We start from the raw sequence: 27,269 nt of genomic DNA, 5'->3' as shown, positions 1-27,269 counted from the left end.
CTCTTAGATGCCAACGTTAGGGATAAAATTGCACTATTTTAGACGTTAAGAGTAATATTGCTCCTAACTGTAAACGTTATGGGTATCTTCGCACCTTATCCCTACAAACTTGAAATTAAAGAACAAAGTTAGACAAATATGAGGCCTATATTAGCAGTTTCTTAAAGACAAATTTGGTCGCTATTGACGATCATCTCCTAGGATACAACAAATTATGCAAGCGAACTCTTACAGTGTGTAAATTCGTTATCACTGGAGCAGGAAAGCAAGAAACAATATGAACCTACAGAGAGAAGAATTTTTTTACAGCTCCATCATGTTTAAATAGAACTCGAATGGATATGTCTATTCACGAATGAACACGACTATTCATGAATGAATACGACTGTTCATAAACATGCACGATTGTTCATGAAGGAAATTGTTTGTTGGTATTTAAATTAATTTCATAATTTTATTCATTTTTTCCAACAATCCCCCACATGAACAAAATTGGAAACAAGACGATTACAATGTAGTGAACACTTTCTACAATCGATATCTGCATAAGATAAGTAAGCAATGTCCCTTGAAATTGTGAAAGTATATTTATTTTAATGACTGACTAGTAGACGTGATGTCCTTGAATTATTATGTCGTTTGTGTAAACGATAATATACTCCACACAAATGCTAACATAACACGATATTGGTTCTCATGATTATGTTCGTTATGGTCATGAACATATCCTGGTTCTGCAAGAGTTTCAGAGAATTAAGCTTCATTAGTCTCCTTTGCTGACTCACAACCTGAAATTTTGTTGTATTCTGCAGCATCTAACGCACAGTGAAGCATATTGATAGCCGAAGCATTATTTTGTAATTTTCTAAGGTCATCTTCTGACCACTCAGTTTCACTCTTAACAACTTTCTCGTTGTTTACCATTTTGCAAGGCACAAATGGGCCTTGGACTATTGCAAGCCATGCACTCATGTTTGTGGCTTGAATGAAATTTTTCATCCCGTTCTTCCAAAATGTATAATTGGATCCGAAGAACAATGGAGGCCGACTAATAGATAATCCCTCAGGGAGTATATGTGTTGTTTGATTTCCAGGAAGGAAACAAGTGATGTTCTCAACCATTTATAGGGATCAGCTCAAGATAGTTTTATCTTTGAGTAGTGAGCTACTGAGCTCTGATACCACTTGTTGGTCCCGTGTAATTAGTTCCAAAGGGGGGGGGGTTAGGAACTAATGTAAATTTTTCGCTTAATTATGCTGACTTAATCAATTCTTTAAATTACTTAACTCAGTTCTGGTCAGCACGATCGAGAGAGATGTAAGACAACTTTAGTCAGAGGCTGAATAGAACCGTTTTACTTGTGAGTTGGGAATTAACACTTAGGCCAGCTTCCAACTCAGCACTCTGATTACTCAGTGTCAGCTTATACAATTTATATCCTGAGTAATTTAAGCAAGCAACACATACATATATATATTGAGAGGAAGAGTTAGAAATTACTCAGCAGACTTATCCTGGTTCGGCCTCACCGCCTACGTCCAGTCCCCAGAATCCTTCCGGGCTTTTTCAATCCAATACTGAGCTCTTTAAAGGTAGAGCACAAACCATTTACAAAGCAGTTCAGTATGCAAGAGTACAGTCCTCTATTCGTCTACTCAACCCTACTAAGTGCTATAACCAAACACTCAGATTTTCTCTACCGCTGAGTACTAAAACCGAGTACTCAACACCACTCTCTCAATCTTTACAATTGATACAAATTTGTTCTTTCTAGATGAAGAACACTTTAGATGAATATAAATTCAATCTAGACTTTTACACAGAAATAGGAATTGGGTGTAAGTATTTGCTTTTTCTTGTTTGTATGTGCTTGTATGTATGTTTTTCTCTTTTTTATTTCGGCAAAGGATCCAAGTGAAGAACTTGTCCTTTTATAGTGAATTCTGAGGCTGCAATCATTTGAATTCGGATGTATCAGTTGAATTCAAACGGTCTTCTTACATCATTCACTGGTCAGCATACAGTTTTGCAGGCCAATCTTGTCGTCTGAATTTAGCAGGCGTCAGGCTTGTCTTCTTCCGCCAGGTTCATCTTCTAGCGCCAGTTTCGTCTTTTAGCCAACGACCAGTTGACCCATGCGTCTCAAAACTGTCTTCTTGCGTAATTCTAAAGCTTCTGAATTGGCGCAGATCTCTGTCGGATCTTGTCTTTTAGTAAACGGATCATTGGCGCTGTCCTGATGAACACTCAGCTTGACTTTAATAGACGTTGCCTTCGATCTTTGTCTCTAGCGAGGCTGAGTCATGTTCTACTTAGCTTCTTTGGTCAGCTTCATCTTCAAGCGTTTGTTCTAAAGAAGACTTTTCTTTTATGATGTTGAGTTGTGTTCTACTCAGCTTCTTCGGCCAGCTTCGTCTTCAAGCGTTTATTCTGAAGAAGACCTTTCTTTTATGATGCTGAGTTGTGTTCTACTCAGCTTCTGTGCCTCATGCTGACTTCATTCTATCGTACTTTTTATTTCTGTCCACTTATAATTATACTCAACATTGAACAAACACATTAGTACAATTAAACCAAAGCACTTAAATTTAATTGTCTTAATTATGGATTAACTTAAATAATTTTGTCAAATCAAAATCATGTGGAAAGGTGTTTCAACAAACTCCCCCATTTTGATGTTGGCAAAAATATTTAATTATGGAACTCGGCATCGAGATTCCCCATGATTGTTTTACCTTTTATTCTTCTGAAGTTACTCCCCCGTAAGGGTTGCATCTATTGACTCAATTTAACTCAAAATTAATTAAGACATGCCTTTACTGACTTAGTTCAATTCTAGACCTTCCAAGATCTAATTCAGATGAGTCTAGGTCAGCTTTCAGAAGATGGTCAATACTTGGAACATGTAGTTATTACTCAGTGTTGCACATAGGTATCAGAGTTATCATATATGTATCAGAGTTATGTGTGCTGAGTATTTATACTTGTATATTTCTTATGTTCACAAGCTTTAATTTGTTGTTCAATGGATAACTAAGTATGACAGATCAGCATTTAAGCATAACAGGTAAGCATCGCATATAGATAAGTCAGTTTGAATAAAAGGATGCTTATAATAGATAGTCAGCATAACAAAATGGAACATGCCACATATAAAGTTACAAGTCTAAGAAAATTTCTAAGCTATCTCTTTATGTTGACTTGAACTTGGTGGGATTTGCCTTTGCCCTTGGCAATTCTTTGTTGCTGACTTGGATTTCTTGGGTCAGCAGAAGATGGACCAGGCTTTTACTGAGTTCCGACGGCAGGCTGAGTTATCTCCCATTGTTTCTGCTGAGTTCCAGCAGCGCGTTCTTTCTCCCCCGTTTTGCCAGCATCGGGATTGGGAGGAGGAGGACAGAAAGTTCCTTGTTGAACAGCACGAGAAAGTTTGGATGAGTACATTTGGATTTGACTCGTACTTTCCCGAAGACCATTGAAGACTTCCATGCCGTCATACATAGTGGAAGCAGGGATCTTAATGTTGGCACTGAGCATACTTAAGAGATACTCTTGAGATTTCCCGATCCAAGTTATAGATTCTGTCATTTTGGCATATGATTGATGATACATCCTGAACAGGGCAGTTTCATATTGTTGACGTTGAACATTGGTGTGCCGAACCTGTTTAAGGGTAGATTGAGTGCATTGCAGAATCTCATTAGTCTTCACTAGGTCAGTGTCCAATTCCTGTTTATTCAGGTTGAGTAGGCGAATGGCTTCACCAATCTGTTCGATGGAACACTGGGAGGAGGAGGAGATAAGCTCACGAGCTCCGGTCAGCTCAGAGGTCAGCTGGGAGAAGTGTTGATTTACCTCAGTAGAGGTTGCATAAGTTGAGTTCACAGCTGATAAGGCATAGAGTTGACCTTGGATGGCATCCATATGAGTTACCATCATCAGCTGGAGTTCAGCCAGCTTTACTATTGACTCTTGCTTGGGTTGTTGAGATTGAAAAGATGTCATGACACTCATCAAGTCCTTGAGACCTTTGATTTCAGTGAGAAGTTGAGTGACAGAGGAGATTTGGGTTGGCTTAACATGAACGGACCCAGCAGCATCGGCCTGAGTTTGATGAAGATCCTGAAGGAGAGCTTGAGCTGAGTCAATAATTTTCCTGCCTGACTCAGAAGCATGCAGGTAAGCATAGGATTCATCAATGTGTTGCTCAAAGGCCGGAGTCTTGTTAGCACCAGGAGGAGGTGTTTGATGCTGAGAAGTAGAGGTGCAGCTTGGTCAGCAACTGCAGGTTTTTCCAGGTCAGCAGCAGGAGCTGACTGGTTTTCATTCTGCTTTGTTGGAGTGGGAAGAGGTGGATCATCAGAGATATTGACCTGCTCAGTGTCAGTCGGAAGCTGAGTATTTATAGAAGGTGGAGGCAGTTCAGAGCTGACTTGAGCAGGATTTTCCTTTGCTAACTCTTTGTCTTGAGCAGCAGGAACTTCGAGCACTTGCTCAGTGGGGAGTTGAGCAGAAGTGTCGGCAGAAATTGGACCCTTAGGAACTGTGGGGTCGGCTTGTTCCTCAGCTTGAGAAACAAAGGCTTGATTTTCCTTGAATTTCTCCGGAGAGGGCTCAGTGACAGTCTAGAAGAATTGGAACTGAAGCTTGGTAAGGTCAGTGATGGGATCTCTGAGTAGGGAGTCATCCATCAGATCAATGAGGTTTGGCTTTTGAGCCTTGCGTTTAAAACGCTTATCTGAACCTTCCTTAGAGGATTTAGTTGGTGGAGAGGGATCAACATGAATAGACTTAAGGGATTCAGAAGAGAGGTTGAGGTCAGTGTCAAGGCCTTCCACCACCTTGTCCTTCACTGGTGACTTCGCACGATGCTCAGCTTGGTCATTATCAATTTGGTCATTTTGCTCAGCATCACCCAACTTATCAGCTTGAGGCTGTCCCTCAGCATTTCCCAGCTCTTCCTCCTGGTCAGTAGGAGTCTTCCCAAGGTCAATTTCTTGACTCCGCACAAAGTGTGATTCCGGAGTGACCACGAAGTCAAGAGGGTTAGCTTCAATTGGCGTCAACCCAGATGTTTTCTATTGGAAATTAGGCTAAGGTATAGCAGCGGAAATATAAAATTTTTAACCTATTTCCATTAACACTAGGATCCGTTAATCGTTATTTCATATAAAGAGGGATAAGAAGAATTACCTTTTGATGATCAATCTACCGTTGTTAATGAAGTGCCCACAACTCTTCTCCGAGTTCCCAAGCACGAAATAAAACACGGGAAGATTAAGTTAGAATCAACCGTTGAATAGCAACCAAAATAGATTGCCTCTAATTAATCAACACAAGATCAAGGATAAAAGAAATAGATGAAATCAATTGATCGAAAGGAAGCCGTAGAAAATCTCGTCCTCGAACTGGGGGTCGAAAATTCTCTTTCTTTCTTTAGGGTAGGTTTCGAAAATCACTAGCCTTGGATTAGGGTTCAAGGATTTCGAAAATCACATAGTGGGGGGGGGGGTATTTATAATCTCTTGTATCTAATCCCTAGTTAGATAGAATTAGGTTACTGAATAGGAATTCAATTCGGAATAGAATTCCTAATTATTATCTCATTATATATCTAACATATTAAGGATAATAATAATAACCTTATTGGATAATAATAGGAGTATTATAATCTAATTAAAACTCCTAACTTATTTATCTCTTAATTAATTTAATTCATAATCCTAATCTAATTAGGATTGATTAAAATCAAATTAATTATTCATGTACCATACATGAATTTCGACCCCCCCTATGGTCCATGGGCCTCATTGGGCTCAATTGGGCTTCCATCAATTAATTAACATCTATCTCTCTTTTAGGTTCCAAGTCTTATGTGTGACCCATTAGGTTCCTATTACTACTGGCCGTATGCAACTATTAAATTAATTTTCAAAGAATTATATTTAATCTTTGCATAACGGAATGATGTACAGAGTATGTGATTAGCAAGTCCGTAATCATTCCCCCAGAGCCATAAGAAGACAGGTTGATTCTGTCGTTAACTTTTCCGTATTAGTTACAGTATAATTCGATCCTTTATCAACTACATCCTTGAACTGAATCTTATGACTATGGATGATGTCAAGTCACATATAGCGAGACGTTCATTTTACTTGTACAGGACGAGTCAACTCAAATAGATAGGTTAAGTGAAATCTGTATTTCAAGTCTTAAGCTATCACCTTGCAAGGATTTAGAGTCGAGTCTTCCACAAGCAATCCTTGGATGTATCTCCCATTTATCGGGGGTGATAAATGCTCAATCCAATATATAACGATCCCGCAATCACTTCGTGTGATACCCAACGTCTACTGTTCACACCCCAGAGTCATCTCTGTTAAGGATCGTGTTACACTAGAGTCAAAGCGTCACATTCTGTAATCCAGAATACCAATTAATATTCCTTTGAGTCTGAGGATTAGTTATACCTATTAATACTAATGATATGAACAGGTGACAAGGATGAATCTACTCATCATGTTATCTCAAATCGGATCCCCAATCCTAATGAACTCCCTTTCATTGGATCCACGTAACTGTCCAGATATCTGTATATATGAAGCTTGTGAGATAGCTTTCTGTCGGACAGAAGACATTGTTACATGCAAGTCTCAACAATGATATGTCAATCCTGGGCATATCACTTGACTTGGGGTGGTTTTAAGTTTATTAGTTTATCATAAAGTTTAGTCTCACTTCATGCTTGTATGAACACTTTATGATCACTTTAAACAAACTTACGGATTTCCTTTTATTAGACTTTATTTAGTGCTTAAAAGGGATTGCCTTTATATAGTTATAAAACATATATCTCATTAAAACAAATGATATAAAGAACACTTCATTTACATTAAGTTTGTATCCTAGAACAATTGTCTATAGGACACTAAACCCCAACATACTCCCACTTGGACTAAAGCCAATTGTTTCTAAAACTTATCCCAGTAGAAGTTAGATGACAATCATGTACTCTCTGGGGTAAGGGCTTTGTTAACGGATCTGCAACGTTGTCCTCTGTGGGTACACTTTCTATTCTCACATCTCCTCTAGCCACAATCTCTCTTATGATGTGGTATCGCTTAAGGTAATGCTTGGATGCATTATGAGACCGTGGTTCCTTTGCTTGCGCAATGGCTCCATTGTTATCACAATACAGTGTGATGGGATTTACAATGTCAGGCACCATACCAAGTTCTGTAATGAACTTTCTAATCCAAACCGCTTCCTTTGCTGCTTCCGCAGCTGCGATATACTCTGACTCGGTCGTAGAGAAAGCTACGCTTCCCTTCTTGGAACTCTTCCAACTGACCGCGCCCCCATTCAAGATAAACATGTATCCTGATTGGGATTTAAAATCATTCTCATCTGTGAGATGACTTGCGTCTGAGAATCCAAGTATATAAGCTGCTTCACTAAGGTCTTTCATTGAGAAGTTACCAGATAACCATACTTTTACCGACTGTAGTGGAGCAATGTCATTTCCCATTAATAATATATCGTCCACATATAGTATGAGAAATGCTATAGAGCTCCCACTTGCTTTCTTGTAAATGCAAGCTTCTTCGCAATTTTGTTCGAAACCAAATTGTTTTATGGTTTCGTCAAAACGCTTATTCCAGCTTCTCGATGCTTGCTTGAGTCCATAAATGGATCTCTGAAGTTTGCAAACTTTGTTTGCATCCTTTGATAAGAAACCTTCAGGTTGCATCATATATACATCCTCAAGCAGGTTTCCATTTAGGAAAGCTGTTTTCACATCCATTTGCCAAATCTTATAATCGTAGTGAGCGGCAATAGCAAGCATGATTCTGATTGATTTGGACATAGCCACAGGAGAGAAAGTTTCATCATAATCAATTCCTTGCTTCTGACGATATCCTTTCGCTACTAACCTAGCTTTGTAGGTGCTAACCTTTCCATCCACGTCAGTCTTCTTTTTGAAGATCCACCTGCACCCAATGGGTTTTATCCCTTCGGGTGGATCAACCAAAGTCCACACTTGGTTAGTATATATGGAATCCATTTCAGAATCCATGGCCTCAAGCCATGCTTTAGAATCTGGACTAGTAAGAGCCTCTTCGTAGTTTTCGGGTTCGTCATCTAACACGGGAACCTCATTATCATCTCCCACTAGAAAACCATATCTAACTGGGAGTTCACGAACTCTTTGTGATCTACAAATAGGTGGCACTGGAGTCTCATCTAATGGGACTACTTCGGGTACCTTAACCGCCTCCGTTGTTTCAGTCGGTGTTTCTTCTTCTTGAACTTCGTCAAGTTCAATCATGCTTCCCTTTTGTGTTTCTTCGAGAAACTCTTTCTCTAAGAAGGTTGCGTGCCTGGATACTATTACTTTCTGATCATCTGGATGATAAAAGTAATATCCCTTAGTTTCCTTAGGGTATCCAATGAAGAAACATTTATCAGATTTCGAATCTAGTTTGTCGGACGCAATGCGTTTGACAAATGCTGAACAACCCCATACTCTCATAAATGAAAACACGGGTTTCCTACCAACGAACAATTAATATGGTGTGGAACTAGAGGATTTAGTTGGTGCTCGGTTTAGGGTGAAGAGGGCAGTTTCTAAGGCATAGCCCCAAAACGTCTTTGGAAGTAAGGCCATACTCATTATGGATCGTACCATATCTAGTAGGGTACGGTTTCTCCTCTCGGATACACTATTGTGTTGTGGTGTATAGGGAGGTGTCCATTGTGAGCATATCCCACATTCAGTTAGATAATTCAGAAAATCATCTGAAAGATATTCGCCACCTCGATCAGATCGAAGCGTCTTTATTTTCTTTCCTAATTGATTTTCTACTTCATTCTTGAAGCATTTGAATTTCTCAAAAGCTTCTGATTTGTGCTTCATCAAGTAGATGTAACCATATCGGGTATGGTCATCTATAAAGCTTATGAAGAATCTGAATCCTCCTCTTGCTTGGACTGACATAGGACCGCATACATCTGAATGAATGAGTCCTAGAGTGTCTGATACACGCTCACCTTTATTGCTAAAGGGTGTCTTTGTCATTTTACCTTTTAAACATGATTCGCATGTTTCCAATGAGTCGGGATCGCTTGGATCTATAAACCCATCCGAATGTAGCTTTAGCATGCATCTCTTGTTTATATGGCCTAAACGACAATGCCACAAGTAATTTGAATTATCTAGCTTATGTCTTTTGGTATCAATTGCGAAAACAGAAATTTTGTCATTTAACACATAAATCCCATTTTGTGATATTCCTGAAAAATAAAAGATCGAATCTTTATAAAAATCGCAATGTTTGTCTTTTATTGAAATATGAAAACCGTCGTCAACAAGACGGCTAATAGAAATAATGTTGCGAGACATTTGTGGAACATACAAACAGTTCCTTAATTCTATTATAAGTCCAGAGGGCAAATTCAAAACATAATCTCCAATTGCGAGGGCGGCAACTCTTGCTCCATTTCCTACTCGCAAGTTTATGCTTTCTTTCTTTAGTTCCTTAGTCTGTTTTAGCTCCTGCATATTTGTACAAATATGAGATCCACATCCGGTATCAAGTACCCAAGATTCAGACTGTGAAACTGTATTTATTTCAATATAAAACATACCAGATGTTGAAGCACTTCCATTTCCCTTCTTGAGGGAGGCTAGGTACTCCTTGCAGTTCCTCTTCCAATGCATGTCTTTACCACAGAAGTGGCACTCTCCTTTGGGCTTCTTCACTTCCTTTCCCTTAGTTTTGTTGGGCACGACTTTCTTACCTTTCTTGGGATGTTTAAGATTGGGAGAATTCCCTTTCCTCTTCTTTGATCCCTCTATGACAAGAGCCGGTATGGCTCTGTCTTTCTTCATATTGGGCTTAACTAACTTGAGCATATTTGCAAGCTCTTCAAGAGAGGTTTGCAAGTCATTCATCTGATAGTTCATAATGAACTATGAATAACTCTCTGGGAGGGATTGAAGAATTAAGTCTATGCTTAATTCGTTATCCATCGCAAATCCAATACTAGAAAGTTTGGTAATGTAGCCAATCATCTTGACACAATGTGTCATGACAGATGTGCCCTCTTGCATCCTGCAACGATATAGCAACTTGGATATCTCGTAGCGTTCGCACCTGGTCTGTTTCCCAAACAATTCCTTTAGGTGCATGATGATGGAATATGCATCCATTTGCTCATGTTACCTTTGTAATTCCGGTGTCATCGATGCAAGTATGATGCATCCGGCATGATCATCATCAGCCTTGTGCTTCTGGTAAGCATCAATTTCCTCAATGGGAGCATCATCAGCAGGGAGAGGGGGTATCGATGTATCAAGTACATACCCTATTTTATCGAACTTCAAAACGATTTTGAGGTTACGAAACCATTCGGTGAAGTTTGAACCATTCAATTTGTTATCGGTAAGAATGTTTTGCAGATTGGTTTTAGTCATGATTTTAAGAGTGTGTTTAATTAAACCTGAGAGTGAGAAAGAGTAAACGTATGTCATTCATTTGCTTAAAGTATATCAATCTAAAATTATAGGCCTTTTAGTTTATTTTAGATTGCTCCCACTATTTTGCCAAATTAATAGCCCTCCATATTAATTCAAAGAATTTCACAAATCCTTTAGTGAGCTAGGATCCTAACTCCTGAGATTTCGCATTGAGTTTGCTCAACAAGCTAGTCTCATTCGTTAGGTAGATTCATGTAATCAATCACATCTTTAATGTGATTCCTAGGTTATTGGGTTACTAACCACATTAGTAACTAATATGCTATTCACATTAATCCCAACCATATTGCCCATTAGTTTATGACAACATGAGTTTGCTCATCCAATTATCATAATCTAATTTAAGTATTACCCCATATTCATGAAAAGTAATTTTCGATAATTCAGGTGTTACCGTAAGACCCCGAGCTTGAGTTTGCTCAACAACCCAAAGGCCCCCAGCATTGCCGACTGAATTATAATATTAGGGAGGGGCAACCGATTTTAATAACTTGTTTATTTACTTAAGTTTTTAATGAGGGATTTTATTTTAGGTCTCATAATCTAACTTAGTCTTGATTTTCTTTAGCATACATCAGACACATACATTCACATACATTGGCGTTATGGACATATCATCTAAATTATTCCGTCGAGCCAGAGACGGAATAAAAGGGGCAAACCTAAGGAAATACTAACTATTCCATATTTCTCTTTAGGTCCTCTGTCTTCTCCATGGCACCTTGAAATTACATATTAATTTCTATACTACTAAAGAAAACTTCAATTGAATTGAAGGGAATTAGATGAGAGGAGAAATTACAATAGATAGTAGAAAGGCAGGACTCGCAGGCCCTATTTCAAAAATACCAAAAGACTAAAAGAGGATCCAAATATGTCCATAACTCCAAACATGCATAGACTCAATTAAATAAATTTAATTGGTTGATTACATAACTATTTTATGTAATATTTAGGTTAATCACACTAACTTATTAAATTAACTTTCATCCAATTTTACTTCTAATAGTTTCGTATCTTTCTATTAATCCTTAGATTAATATAACTATACAAAACGTCAATTATGCACGTCCCAATTATTTTGATTTCAATTCATTTAACATTTTGATTTACAAATTGGTAAAACAAACTTTTAAACAAATTTTCATTTGATAATCAAAACAGAAAACTATCAATTTCTGAAACATATATATTCAAATATATTTAAAAACCGATTTTAAACAATTTAAAATTCAAGTGGATCTCGGGCCGGACCCGAGGGTGGGCTGCTGTCGATTGGCAGCAGCCCTAGGACGGCTGAACCGCCGCTGCCTTGCGGCAGCGACGGCCAGGCGCCGCACGCAGCTGCTGCCGCGAGGCAGTAGCCGCGCGACAGCAGCTAGTCGCTCCGCGAGGCGCGACTCGAGCTGCTGTCGCAATTTTTTTTTATAATAATTTTAAATATATATATATATCAGTTCTAAAACGGTTTTAAAACGATTTTCAGAAAATAGGAAAAACTACTATAGATTTCCGTTTTATCTTTAGAATTAATAAAACTGATTTTATCAATCTAACTATAAAAACTAATAGATTTTGTTATGATGATTATCAACCAAAATAATTAGGAACATACGCATAATCTATTTTATTTAACAATTAATTAAAACTTATTTATCTTTAGAATTAATTAATCAAAACAATTTGTTAATTAATCCTAACTATAAATATTTATTCAATCCTATTGAAAAACTTCTAAATTTTCATATATGAAATAACGGATTTAACGATGGCTCTGATACCACTGTTGGAAATTAGGCTAAGGTATAGTAGCGGAAATATAAAAATTTTAACCTATTTCCATTAACCCTAGGATCCGTTAATCGTTATTTCATATAAAGAGGGATAAGAAGAATTACCTTTTGATGATCAATCTACCATTGTTAATGAAGTGCCCACAACTCTTCTCCGAGTTTCCAAACACGAAATAAAACACGGGAAGATTAAGTTAGAATCAACCGTTGAATAGCAACCAAAATAGATTGCCTCTAATTAATCAACACAAGATCAAGGATAAAAGAAATAGATGAAATCAATTGATCGAAAGGAAGCCGTAGAAAATCTCGTCCTCGAACTGGGGGTCGAAAATTCTCTTTCTTTCTTTAGGGTAGGTTTCGAAAATCACTAGCCTTGGATTAGGGTTCAAGGATTTCGAAAATCACATAGTGGGGGGGGGGGGTATTTATAATCTCTTATATCTAATCCCTAGTTAGATAGAATTAGGTTACTGAATAGGAATTCAATTCGGAATAGAATTCCTAATTATTATCTCATTATATATCTAACATATTAATGATAATAATAATAACCTTATTGGATAATAATAGGGGTATTATAATCTAATTAAAACTCCTAACTTATTTATCTCTTAATTAATTTAATTCATAATCCTAATCTAATTAGGATTGATTAAAATCAAATTAATTATTCATGTACCATACATGAATTTCGACCCCCCCCCTATGGTCCATGGGCCTCATTGGGCTCAATTGGGCTTCCATCAATTAATTAACATCTATCTCTCTTTTAGGTTCCAAGTCTTATGTGTGACCCATTAGGTTCCTATTACTACTGGCCGTATGCAACTATTAAATTAATTTTCAAAGAATTATATTTAATCTTTGCATAACAGAATGATGTACATAGTATGTGATTAGCAAGTCCGTAATCATTCCCCCAGAGCCATAATAAGACAGGTTGATTCTGTCGTTAACCTTTCCGTATTAGTTACAGTATAATTCGATCCTTTATCAACTACATCCTTGAACTGAATCTTATGACTATGGATGATGTCAAGTCACATATAGCGAGACGTTCGTTTTACTTGTACAGGCCGAGTCAACTCAAATAGATAGGTTAAGTGAAATCTGTATTTCAAGTCTTAAGCTATCACCTTGCAAGGATTTAGAGTCGAGTCTTCCACAAGCGATCCTTGGATGTATCTCCCATTTATCGGGAGTGATAAATGCTCAATCCAATATATAACGATCCCGCAATCACTTCCTGTGATACCCAACGTCTACTGTTCACACCCCAGAGTCATCTCTGTTAAGGATCGTGTTACACCAGAGTCAAAGCGTCACATTCCGTAATCCAGAATACCAATTAATATTCCTTTGAGTCTGATGATTAGTTATACCTATTAATACCAATGAGATGAACATGTGACAAGGATGAATCTACCCATCCTGTTATCTCAAATCGGATCCCCAATCCTAATGAACTCCCTTTCATTGGATCCACGTAACTGTCCAGATATCTGTATATATGAAGCTTGTGAGATCAGCTTTCTGTCGGACAGAAGACATTGTTACATGCAAGTCTCAACAGTGATATGTCAATCCTGGGCATATCACTTGACTTGGGGTGGTTTTAAGTTTATTAGTTTATCATAAAGTTTAGCCTCACTTCATGCTTGTATGAACACTTTATGATCACTTTAAACAAACTTACGGATTTCCTTTTATTAGACTTTATTTAGTGCTTAAAAGGGATTGCCTTTATATATTTATAAAACATATATCTCATTAAAACAAATGATATAAAGAACACTTCATTTACATTAACTTTGTATCCTAGAACAATTGTCTATAGGACACTAAACCTCAACATTTTCTTCCTCTTCAAGGGAATTTCAGGGGTTTCCTCACTTTCTTCCTCAGGCTCATCTTGCCTTTTCTGTTTCTCCGCTAACTTAGGTTCCCCTTAAGTTTGCTCAGCAGCAGCTTTCTATACACTAGATATTATTCTCAGCTTCCTCGGAGCTGTGTTGACATCCTTTGCGGATTGGTCAGCTTTTCGCTTCTTATCCGGTTGTTAGACAAGGTGCCGAACGACCTCGCCCGGGCAGGACCGGAGCTCGGAGTATGGAAGAGTCGCCACCCACGAATGGGAAAATGAACACCGATCCCTTGCGGGAGACCGGTGAGGGTTCGGGAAACTTAGGTATGAGCCGAGAAGGCTAGCTCCTTTCCGGAGAAAGGCTACTAGGCACCCCGACATCGCCCGGTTATGAACCACAGGCCTCCTACTCAGCGTGTTAGGCGATAACGGACTAATCGCATATTTCTTTAAGTTTAAAATTCATTTGAAACCTTTTCTTTCTCGCTTTGAAAACTATTTTGAGCATGTCATTAAAAGCCATCTTAGTAAAGAATCACCCATTTTGCATAAATTTAAAGTACATAGGAGAGAGAGGGGGAGAAGAAAGAATTGATTTATTCATAGTGTGATTTATACTTCATATTATACACTAACTCTAAGCTAAGCTCATTCCACAAAACGAGTTTATTTACATGGTTCGTACCTTAATCACCGTTGGAACGATTTAGGTACGTTTCAAAACCCCGTTAATTTACATGATATCGACTCGAATCGCCGTTGGAACGATTCGAGTGTTTGAAAGTGTGAGATAAAAAGCTTTAACAAGAAAACGTGATTAAGCATACAAGTCCATTTATTTTTGTACAAAACCATTTGGATAAGAAAACGATTCAAAACTCCATTATGTACAATTTAAGAAACAGTTTTAATTACAAGGTTCACTTAATCCGTCGTTGGAACGAATTAAGGTTTTAAAACGTGATGTTTTAGGAAATCGTTTGAAATGATGAAAAACCTTTTATTTACACTTTAAGAATATCTAGAAAAACTTTAGTTTGAATAACCAAATTGAAATCTCTTTTTGTGGTTTATTTTCCCCTTTTTTCACTCAATTAACCTTCATTTTAACATAATCACAACAATTAACAAATTAAGCCCAAATTCACCCAACCAAATACATTTGAAATATATACATATATATAAAAAGGGTAATAATACTTATTAAAACAAAATAGAGAAGATAATATATATTAATGGGTAGAAATAGTGATGAAAATAATATTAGATATAATACACTTTTTTATCTTAATTAAAAACATGTAAAAACGATGAACAAGGTTCATAAATAAGAAAATAACTTTTAACTCCAAATAGTTTTTACATAATAAATATATAGAAAATAACCCCCAAATGTACATCTAAATATTAATACTTAAAATAGTGTTTAATGAATCCAAAAATATTTATTAATTAATTACCCCAAAAGGCCCAAATAAACAATCCCCAAAATAATCACTAATATAGCTCAAATAGACTTAAAGAAACATATATATACTTTTACAAAGCTAACTTAGTATAAATGATATTTAAATAGGAAAATAACTATTATACTATACATAATAAGTAGATTATTATTAAAAATAGTTAGGAAAACAAAAAGCATAAAGACTATATTTAATGTTCTAATATACCCCTATATACATATATGACCTCCAATTTAACCCAAATATATCTATAAACACAAATAATGTACTAATAGCCCATAAACCCCCAAAATCATTTATCAATTAGTTATTTCAAAAAAACCAAACAAGCAAAACCTATATATATATATATATATATATACATGTAATTTTTATAAAAGCTAATTTAGTGTAAATGATACTTAAAGGGACAATAAATAGATATATAATGAACATTTATTAGTTATATACTTCCAAAATAATTTTAATAAATATATTACATAATTATATACATATATATACAAGTATAAATGTCAAAAAGTTAAGAAAGGAGGATTAAAAAGACATTTTTCGGATTCCAGCAGCTTTACCGACGGAAAATCCGTCGGTAAACTGCTTTTAGTAACAGAAAAGACAGAATTACAGAAACAGCCCCAAACTTTCCAGATTTATTAAAAAGCTTTAGATCTAATCTATTCTATCATTTTTGGCCTCCGAACTACCCAAATCGGGTCATAGTCTATAACGAAGACTCCCAAAACGATGTTTTATTTTAAAACGTTAATTAAAACATTTTCTAAATCTAGATCTACAACGTTTTAGTCCCGAACTACCCCTAAATGGGATCACGGTTCGTATTGGGACATAAAACGAGGTTTTTATTTTAGATCCAAACTCAAGTGTTTGTAGAATGAAAGAAGAAAATTAATTTGACAAGTTTAAGCAATAAAAGTGCAAATAAAAGAGTAAAGGAGTAGATCTAAACAATAAACACGTAATAAAGAATGAAATGAAAGAGTAAACGGGTCTAGTTCCTCGGATTATTACCTCTTCAATCGGTAATGGGGATCCAAATCAAGTCGATTGATTGTGTTTTGAGTCGGTTTTTTGTGTTTTTGGGAGATTTCGGGTCTTGTTGAATTTTTCCAGGGGTTCGGGTCCAATTTTCTCCACCCTTTTGTCTTGGGACTCCATCCTATTTATAGGCATGGAGTCTTCACCATTAAGGTTTTTTGACTTGGAGCCTAAGGGTAGGCTCCAAGCAAAGCTAAATTAGCTTACTCTTGACTTGGAGCCAAGGGTAAGCTAATTTGGCTTAATAACTCATTATTATAATTATTATTATTATTATTATACTTATTATAATTATTATTATAATTATTATTTTTCTTTTTTTTTAAACAAAAAAAATAATAAATAAATGAACAATGCACTTGGCATTCGACCAAGTGCAGCAAAATGCACTTGGCCGAATGCCAAGTGCCATGGGGCAGGGCCTGGGCGGCCCAGCCCCCGTCACGGGCCGTCCAACGGTCCGTGACGAAAATAGCGGCCCCCGATGGGGCTGCGTTTATATATATATATATAAATAAAAATAAAAATGGAAACAAATATTTAAATAAATAAAACACATCTAAAATTATCCAAAATCAATACCGATTTTCATCGAAAATGATTTTGTCAAAACCGATTTTATAAAATTAGCTTTTATAAAATTGGTCTTTTTACAAAACTCTCTTTTTATTTTTCGAGTTTTAAAACAAAACCCTTATTGACCCGATTTTTTTATTAATAAGAAAATAACACGAAATACTCCGAATTTGGCGAAATGATTTAAGATTTCATTCGCGGAACCGATTCGCCCGTCATCTCGATTTCATTTCCGAATTCGATCAAACCAGTCTCCACGGTTCCTTTGAACAACGTTTTTTTATTTATTAATTTTATTGACTCATCATTTATTTTAATCGACTGATTCGGATCCCTTTTTATAATTTTTCTTCATCGGTCCTCCGACCCCGGTGTCTACAGTTGCCCCTACTTTTCTATTTTTGACAGTGACGTGTGTGCTTTTTTCGAAAACCATTTTCGTAAAGACAACACATGCAATGTGAAACATATTAAAGTAAAAGACACATATAGAGTGGGAGGAGAAATATCTTATCTCCATGTCGCACGCTCCTGCCTTGTCTTCAATCTTCACTTTGGCTGTCCCGTCCTTGCCTCTGAATCGGCTGCCGGCGAACGCTCCTTCTGGGGCCCCTAGTCTCTAAATCGACCGCAGGTAAGATGGCTCTTTCTAGCAACCCTAGTCTGAATCGACCGCAGGTAAATGGCTTTTTCTAGCGACCCTAGTCTAAATCGACCGCAGGTAAATGGCTTTTTCTAGCGACCCTAGTCTTCACATCGACCGCAGGTAAAGTTGCTTTTTCTAGCGACCCTAGTCTTTATCTCGACCGCAGGTAAAGTTGCTTTTTCTAGCGACCCTAGTCTTTATCTCGACCGCAGGTAAAGTTGCTTTTTCTAGCGACCCTAGTCTTTATCTCGACCGCAGGTAGTTGCTTTTTCTAGCGACCCTAGTCTTTATCTCGACCGCAGGTACGCTTTCGTTTTGAAATTAATCATTCAACCCTAATCTCCACATCGATCGCAGGCGTCCTTTCGTTTGCGTATCTCCACATCCATCGTTTGACCCTAATCTCTACATCGATCGCAGGCATTTTCATGTATTGCAGACCTCCAAATCGAACATCCGACCCTAATCTATACATCGATCGCAGGCGTCCTTTCGTCTGCATATCTCCAAATCCATTTTTCGACCCTAATCTCTACATCGATTGCAGGTGCTCTTCGTTGATGATAGCTGGGCTTTATCACTCGTCCGAGAGTTGGAATTGAGACCTCGTCCAAGAGGTTTTGACCGCAGTCGCTTTGATTTGGGCTTTATCACTCGTCCGAGAGTTTGTGACCGCAGTCGCTTCATATCGTAGACTGGAGTTCGTAGCGGGGCCTATGCCCATTGATAATGTTGTAGACCGCAGTTCGTAGTGGGGCCTGTGCCCATTGATGATGCCATAGACCGCAGTCCGTAGCGAGGCCTGTGCCCATTGATAATGTCGTAGACCGCAGTCCGTAGCGGGGCCTGTGCCCATAGATCGAATCCTAATTTGCCTATCGAAGCCTGCCTAGACTTGCACAAATTTCGTGGAGCTATCCAAGTATTTCTGCGTGCGGCTTGACTTAAGTCACGCCCATCATCTGGTGAGTATTGTATAACCTAGTGTAGTGATATGTATGCACATGATTATGAATGAATGTATATATATTTTCTCTTTTTTTTTCTTTCTCCTTATTTACATTGCTTCCCTCCTATTTTTCTTTACAGGGAGGCCTCCATTCTATGGACCGAAGAGTACAGGAGGGCGTGGCGGTCGGGCGAGGAGAGTCACTATGAAATGATGACGCTCAGATCGTACATCGTTATCGAGAGATGGAGGATGAGTGCTCTAGCTGGGAGGAGCGAGGCCGGGCAACCGAGGAGAGGAGCCATGTGGATATAGAGGTCCAGCGAGCTGCTGAGGAGAGTTTGCGGATTGCGGTAAAGGGTCATCGGGTTGCCGAGGAGGCCCTAGCCGAGGAGTGGGCACCTTACTTCAGAGGCTTTGATTCGCTTGAGGGCTTTTGGGACTTTGGGGTTCCTCCTCCTTGATAGTCCCGTCATTGTTTTGGTTTACGACTTTATTAGTACTACCGTGATGTATAGTGGGTATATGTGAAAAAGATGTTTGTGTAGGCTTTTTATTTGGTGGTGGGGAAAAGAAATGTATAACTTATGACTTGTAATACCATGCATTCAGTCGATCATAATCATTTCAAACATTCTCTTCGAATATATTCATGCCTTTATTTATTTACAAGCAACAGAAATACTTAGCCACTTACACATTATTTCCATAATTGCTCAAGATATAACTACTGTTACCAGGACCCGCCTTTTTTCGGTTTTCAGGTCCCAGCGATTTTTCAACTCTCCTTTTATTATCCTGGAATTTTCAAATGAGCACCCTCTTGGGTTTTCACTCATTGGGATGCCCCTTATTGTTGCATAGGTCGCCATTTGCGGGTTTTCAACCTATCGGGAATTTTTATTTCTTTTTTTTCTTTTTTTTTTACGAAAAGTATTTCTTAAGCCTATCCAGATTGGTAGGTTCGGAGAACTCAATGCCATCCATCGTGGTTAGTTTCACCGCCCCTTTGCTTAGGATCTTCTTCACGAGAAACGGTCCTTCCCAGTTTGGCCTAAACTTGCCCCTAGGGTCGGTGCGCGTCATTCGGATCTGTTTCAGTACCATGTCTCCTTCTTTGATAGGGCTGGCCTTGAACTTTTTGTTGAAGGCCCGGGCCATCCTTCTTTGATATAACTACACATGGTAAAGAGCCTCCATCCTTTTCTCGTCCACCAACGCCAACTGTTCATATCGCTTCTTCACCCATTCCGTCTCAGGAATCTCTGCTTCTACTGCGATTCTCAACGATCGCTTTTCAATCTCAATTGGGAGAACGGCTTCCGCACCATACACTAAGGAGAACGGCGTTGCCCCGATAGATGTTCTAATGGTGGTGTGATAGGCCAACAAAGCAAGTGTAAGCTGCTCGTGCCAATTCCGATGCGATGCTATTATCTTTACGAGAATCCTCTTAAGGTTCTTATTGGCCGCTTCTACTGCCCCGTTAGCTTGTGGGCGATATGGAGACGATCTATGATGCTCAATACCGTACTCTTGGAAGAGACTTTTCACTTCCCCTTGAAAATGGATCCCATTATCTGTGATCATGTGGTGAGGCACCCCAAACCTGGTGATTAGATGCTTTTCAATAAACTTCCTCATCTGCTTCGATCCCAGCTTACTAAACGATTTTGCCTCTACCCACTTGGTGAAGTAATCAATGGCAACTGTGATGAACTTGTGTCCATTTGATGCATTAGGCCTCACCTCACCGATGATATCAATGCCCCAAGCTGCAAACGGCCAAATGGGTGTCAACACGTGCAGTTCCATAGCTGGAAGGTGATTATAATCGCCGTGGATTTGACAATCGTGGCATTTCTTCACACATTCATTGCAATCTTTTTCCATGGTGAGCCAATAGAAACCTTTCCTTACGATTTTCTTTGCTAGCACTGCTCCTCCCATGTGGGCTCCACAAATTCTTGAGTGCACTGACTCCATCGCTTCACGGGCTTCTCCCTCGTCTAAGCACCTCAATTGTAAACCATCGGCGTGTCTTTTGTAAAGCAAGTCATTGTGGATGGAAAATTGCTGAGCTAACCTTCTGATCACAGCCTGATCCCTAAGTTCTGATTCTGCCGGGTATGTTCCACTTTTCATGAAGTTTACGATATCGAAATACCAAGGCCTTTCATCTGCCCCTAACAGCATTACATCTTCATAGCATGGTTTGTGAGACCTCCTCAATACCAAAGGCTTTGAGGCAAGGTTCCAGGGATTATCCCATACCGACACCAAAGTGGCCAAAGCATCCGCTACCTGATTCTGTGTTCGAGGAATGTGATAAAAACGACACTCGCTGAATCTCTGCGCCAGTCCCTCCAATTGGTCTATCTATGGACGCAACCTTTCTTCCCTTACTTCCCAGTTTCCCTGTGCTTGTTCGATAATCAGTTTTGAGTCGCCCCAGATTTCAACATATGATGCTCCCAGTGCTGCTAACGACTCTAACCCGTAGATGCACGCTGCATACTCGGCCATATTATTGGTGAGAGGGAAGGATAACTTCTTTGCCATTGGGACCCTTTCTCCTTCTGGTGAGATAAGTAGCACTCCTACCCTGGCTCCATTTGAGTTAACCGCTCCATCGAAGAACATTTTCCACGGTATCACTTCGATTGCGTTCAAGTGCTCATCGGGGAAATCATAGTTTATCTCTTCCTCTTCCGCATTTAGAGGCTGATTGGCCAGAAATTCCGCTACGGCTCTCCCTTTAATAACCTTTTTCGTTACATATTCGATGTCAAATTCGGACAAGAGCAACAACCATCGGGCTAGCTTCCCTGTTAGAGACGGAGTTCGGTACAGATACTTCACGGGATCCATCCGGGAAATAATGATCACTTTGTAAGACTGAAAATAGTGTCGCAGCTTCTTCGTTAGGCATACTACTGCCACGCATGTCTTTTTGATCATATTATACTTAAGCTCGTATTCCAGGAACTTTTTACTCAGATAATACACCGCATGCTCCACACCGGTGTCCCCTTCCTGGGCCAACATTGCTCCAATGGATCGCTCCTCGATCGCTACAAAGAGGAGAAGTGGTTTTCTGAGTTTAGGCAGCCTCAAAACCAGTGGATTAGTCAAATAGGTCTGGACACTTTCCAACGCTTGCTGGCACTTATCGTTCCAAACCGTGGGTTGATATTTCCATACCAGCTTAAAGATTGGTTCGCAGATTGTGGTGAGTCATGTTATGAATCGACTGATATACTGAACCTGCCCCAGGAATCCTCTCACTTCTTTCTCATTCTTTGGTGCCGGCATTTCCTGTATGGCTTTCACTTTATCGGGATCCACCTCAATCCCCTTGTTACTGATTATATAGCCTAGGATTTTCCCCGACGAAACGCCAAAGAAGCACTTCTTCGGGTTCAACCTTAGCTTGAATTCTACGATTCGGGCCAAAAACTTCTCAAGTGCTACGAAGTGCCCTTCTCTTGTATCCGAATTGACCATCATGTCATCCACATAGACCTCCACCTCTTTGTGTATCATGTCGTGGAACAGTGCCGTAGCCATTTGCTGATAAGTTGCCCCGACGTTTTTTTTTAACCAAATGGCACTACTCTATAGCAACATGTCCCCCACTCAGTAGTGAACGAGGTCTTTACTTTGTGCTTCTCGGCCATCTGAACCTGCATGTAGCCCATGAAGCCATCCACATTCGTGTGCAAGACGCTTGATGCTGCACTGTCGATCAATACATCGATGTGAGGCAATGCGAATTCATCTTCAAGCCTTGTTGAGATCTCTATAGTCGACGCACATTCGCACCTTACCGTCCTTTGCGATTGGCACTACATTTGCCACCCAAGGGGGATAGTCGATTACTTCGACGAACCCTGCTTCTAACTGTTTCTTCACTTCCTCTCTGATCTTATACGCCCATTCCGGCCTCATGCGTCGAAGTTTCTGTTTTACGGGCTTAGCATCGGGGTATGTTGGAATACGGTGAGTTACGATTGATTGATCGATTCCTGGCATGTCTTCGTACGTCCAAGCAAACACTGTTTTGTATTTTTTTGATTATTCTCTCAAATTCTTCTCTCTATTCAATAGTTAATTCTTGAGCAATTTGTATAAGTTTAGGATTTTCATCCGTGCCAAGATTTAAAGTTGACATTTCTATCGTATTGATTTCAAATGTAGGCATGTTATATGGATGAGAATGCATGGAATGATCAGAATCAACATTAAGTAAGTAAGAAAAATCAGAATTCATTTCATTGATAGTATTGGTGAGTACATCATCAGATTCAAACAAAGCGGTAATCTAGTTGTCATCAACAGGGTTCTCGGGTTTCTCATAAGTCTTGGAGGTACTGGGCTCATCCACCGCTCCCACAGTGGCCTCAATAGTGATCACCTGCTCCTCGGCATTAAGATCTAACATCATGATCTCCTCGATGAAACAACTTGCTTCTCCTTTGCCCCAGTCGGTAACATCATTGAAGATCTCAAAACCTGGCAGAATCTTTCCTTCGGTGCTAGCAGCCATTTCCAACTCATCATCAGACTCATCCCAGATGTTGATCGGAACTCTCTGATTGATACCCTCCTCGTCGGAGGAACTTCCCCAAATATCCACGACCATCAAATCCATTACGTGAGGGACGTTCGGATTTACGTAGGAAGGGTCCGACGATCCATACCGAGCCCAGCCTCTCAGTTCTTCATAGTCCCTGAGGAACACTCCATTCATTCTTCTAGCGACGAGTGGAATAGCACCCCTTCGGATATACATGAGTTGTTCCTGATCGCTCAAGGTGACCCGACATGAGGCATACTTGAACCTCCATCTCCTAGCATAATCCACGAATGCTTCCTCGAGAAATTGCTTGATCCTTTCTAAATCTTCCAACGACCCAGTCCACGGGATGTACATCTCATATCTCTGCACGAAAGCCTCCATGAGGGACCCACAGTCCCCTTTTGCCTTTGTCGAGAGCATTCGGTGCCACATCAAAGCTTCTCCTATGAGTGTCTTTGGAAAATGCTGAACCAACTCACTTCGATAGAATCCCGCGTCAAACATGTAGGCACGGAAACGGTTTACATGATCGATGGGGTCCTCATCTCCCTTGTACTTAGCCATGGTTAATACTGCCTCAGGTGTATCCTCATCGAGTGACTCAGGCATTTCCTCTGGATGTCCCCATCCGGTGCATTTCTTGATGAATCTCTTACTCATTTCAGCCCAGTTCACCTTAACATTCATCGGAAGAGACATATACCACACCAGCGATTCTCCTGCCAACGAGTTGCAAAACAAACTCGTGATTTCCTCCCATTTGAAGCCCAACGGCCCCATCACTGACAAGTAGAAGTGCAAATGCTCCATAGGGTCTTTGTTGCCGTTATACTTACTAACTGCTGGCAATGGGCGCTTGATGGGCCCAACCTGCATTGCGCTACTTTCTGCCGCTCTCTCTTTAGCCTTCTTATACTTTTCCAAGAATAAACTTGCCAATTATGACCAATCACCCTTGATGGAATCAGGCAAGGATCAGAACCACTCCAAAGGCTCTCCTATCAACGAAAGGTGGAACCACTGAGCGATCTCATTAATCCCAAACGGTTCAACAAACATAGCACACATATACTCATACAAGTGGACCTCAGGGTCCTCCACCCCACTGAATATCTTTAACTCAGGAATAATTCTCCGAGATGACCCCTGCCCGGTCTCTTCGGTGTCATCTTCGTCATATGGCGCTCCATCGCCCAATTCCTCATCTATCATCTCGCCCGTTGTTTCCTCTCCCAGAAAAGACACATACAATCCGCTTCCTATCGTCATTTTCTCATCGGAGTCCAACAGCTCCTCTTCATCCTCCTCAAAGGATTCTACCACCGTACTCTCCTCAATCCCGGATTTGATCATACTTACCCTATGATTAGGAAATGGATTGCACCTAGTGGAAGGGTTTGCTGAGGATGGATCAGCTATCTTTTTCTCCTCAATCAAATTTTGAATCTCATGCTTCAACCTCTCACAGTTCTCAATAGTGTGCCCGTAGTTGCTATGGAAATCACAGTACCCCCTAGCTTGCATCTGAGGAGTAGATGGTGCTTTGCCATAAGGAGTGAGGGCTTTCAACAATCCCCTTTTCTGCAATCGTTCGAAAACTTTTGCGTAGCTTTGATCAAACTTGGCGAACTGCCTCTTCTCGATAGCGTTAAGTTCAAGCATTTTCACTGCGGCTGATTCTGTACTCGCACTTGGCCCTCCAGCACTATATCCAGACTTTGTCCACTTAGTGTAAGCTTTCTTCGGCTCTCCATCCCCTTCAACTGTCAAGGCACAACTATACATCTGATTGAAATCGGTAAAAGGCATATGCCGCAGCTCATTCTTAATATACGGCAACGTATTACCAACTACCATTCGAATCTGATCCTGCTCAAGCGGTTTTTGCTTCATGATTGCGGCCTTGGCCCTCCATCTCCTCACAAAATCGGAAAAAGATTCCCCAGTCTGTTGCTTAGTGCTCTCTAGCTCCTTCAGAGTAACCTCAAGCATAGTGTTGAAACTATACTGAGCGACGAATGACTTCGCTAACTCCTTCCAATCTCTCTTCGTAACCATCGGCAACGCATGGAACCATACGAGGGCAGCTCCCTCCAGATAAGTATTAAACAGTGCTAGGACCTGATCCTCAGTCAGGATCGTGTGCTTCATTACCGCAACATACTGATTCATGTGGGCAGTAGGATCCCCAGTTCCATCAAACTTCTTCATGTTTGGGAGCCGAAATTTCAAAGGCAAAGCAGTTGCCGACAAACAATTCTTCAAATTATAAAAGTCCTGACTTCCGGAGCTTCCCCCACGCAGATCCTGCACCTCCTGAGTGATGTGCTCCTTCCACTCCTCTTCCTTAGCTTTCTCCTTCTCCAGCTGTTTCTGGATGTAATCCTAATAGTCATCCTCATTCCCAAAGCGGGGACCAGTGTTCATCTCATTCTCAGCACGCTTACTATCACTCTTGTCATCCTTCAACGCCAGCTCAGCTAGCTGGGCCAAAATCGCGGCTAACTGATCATTAATGTGGTTCACAGAGTTTTCCAATTCGGCCACCTTTTCGTCGGTCGCAGACATACTGGCTGAAGACTGAGTATACTCGGACGAAGATGATTCAGAAGCCACAACTGCCGATTCAGAACTGTCTATCTGTAGCTGATCAAACTGCCTGACTAGCCGGTTACTCTCGCGAAACCACAATCGCTTAATGATGAAGTCTGCGTGAACGGCATCCATTAGTATGTATGCATGATTTTATATGCATGATTTGTGGTGTGTGCATTTATTTATTTACGGATATATAAGATAAGAAGAACAAACGTCAGTCTAATTACACGTATCACAGCATCTCTCTTCCACCCTTATTCCTCCACACACTCGATGGTCCAAGTCTCTTTCCTAGGATTTTGGTTTGGGGCTCACATTGCGGTCCAGGGGACGCGTGATGCCGACGATTATTGCGGAAAAAGTAAATCATCCATCAGACAATACAATTCGTTTTAATGCATCAGCATCCAGTGACTAAGATATCGACCAAATGGATTGTTCTTTTAAATAACTCGTCCTTCGTTATTTCACGAGATGCATCAATTCGGGTTTTGATTCCCTTTTGAGCGTATCTCGGATTTAGACGCGGTACAAGTTATTCTTCTGGTTCAACCATTCGTTATTGGCAATGACTCGTTCCCTTTTATTCGCGTGGGTTCGTGTCTCGATTTTTGGATTACGAAGGGATCTTTTGGATCTATCGAGAGATGTAACCACGTGTTTATTTAGTGATGAAATCACTTTTTGGATTTTATTTTTGTGAACGGACTCATCGCGTAACGTGTTTGTTTTTAGCGTCAAGAATCTGCTTGCTCATTTTAGCTACGTAAAAAGATGGCGAGTCTTATTTGAGCGCACGATAATCTTTCGGCTATTAACAACTCTTTATTTCTTCCAATTTACGGGATATACTATCCTAGCGTGGTTATAGAAAATCAACGTTTCGTTGAATCGCATGCTTATTCGAAGCAGGGATATTACCGCTCTCCTCATTTAGACACGAATTGAGCAAACACGCCAATCGGGCCATATTTCTTGTGGTTTTGGTAACGGTCGAAATGATCGAGCCATTAGTCAAACCCACAGTCTCGTCCATATGGTGCGATAATGCGGTTTTTTAGTTTAATTCGGCTTCGTGATTTTAAACGGTGTATATACCAGTTTGAGGCACGTATTTAACGATATTGGTTCATTTTCTTTAACTACTCTCAGGATTGATATACATCGTAGATACGAAATGATTTTGGTCGTTTGTTTA

The sequence above is a fragment of the Euphorbia lathyris genome, chromosome 8, assembly GCF_963576675.1.
Source record: "Euphorbia lathyris chromosome 8, ddEupLath1.1, whole genome shotgun sequence".
In the NCBI taxonomy this organism is placed as follows: domain Eukaryota; kingdom Viridiplantae; phylum Streptophyta; class Magnoliopsida; order Malpighiales; family Euphorbiaceae; genus Euphorbia; species Euphorbia lathyris.
This window is presented reverse-complemented; position numbering follows the sequence as displayed.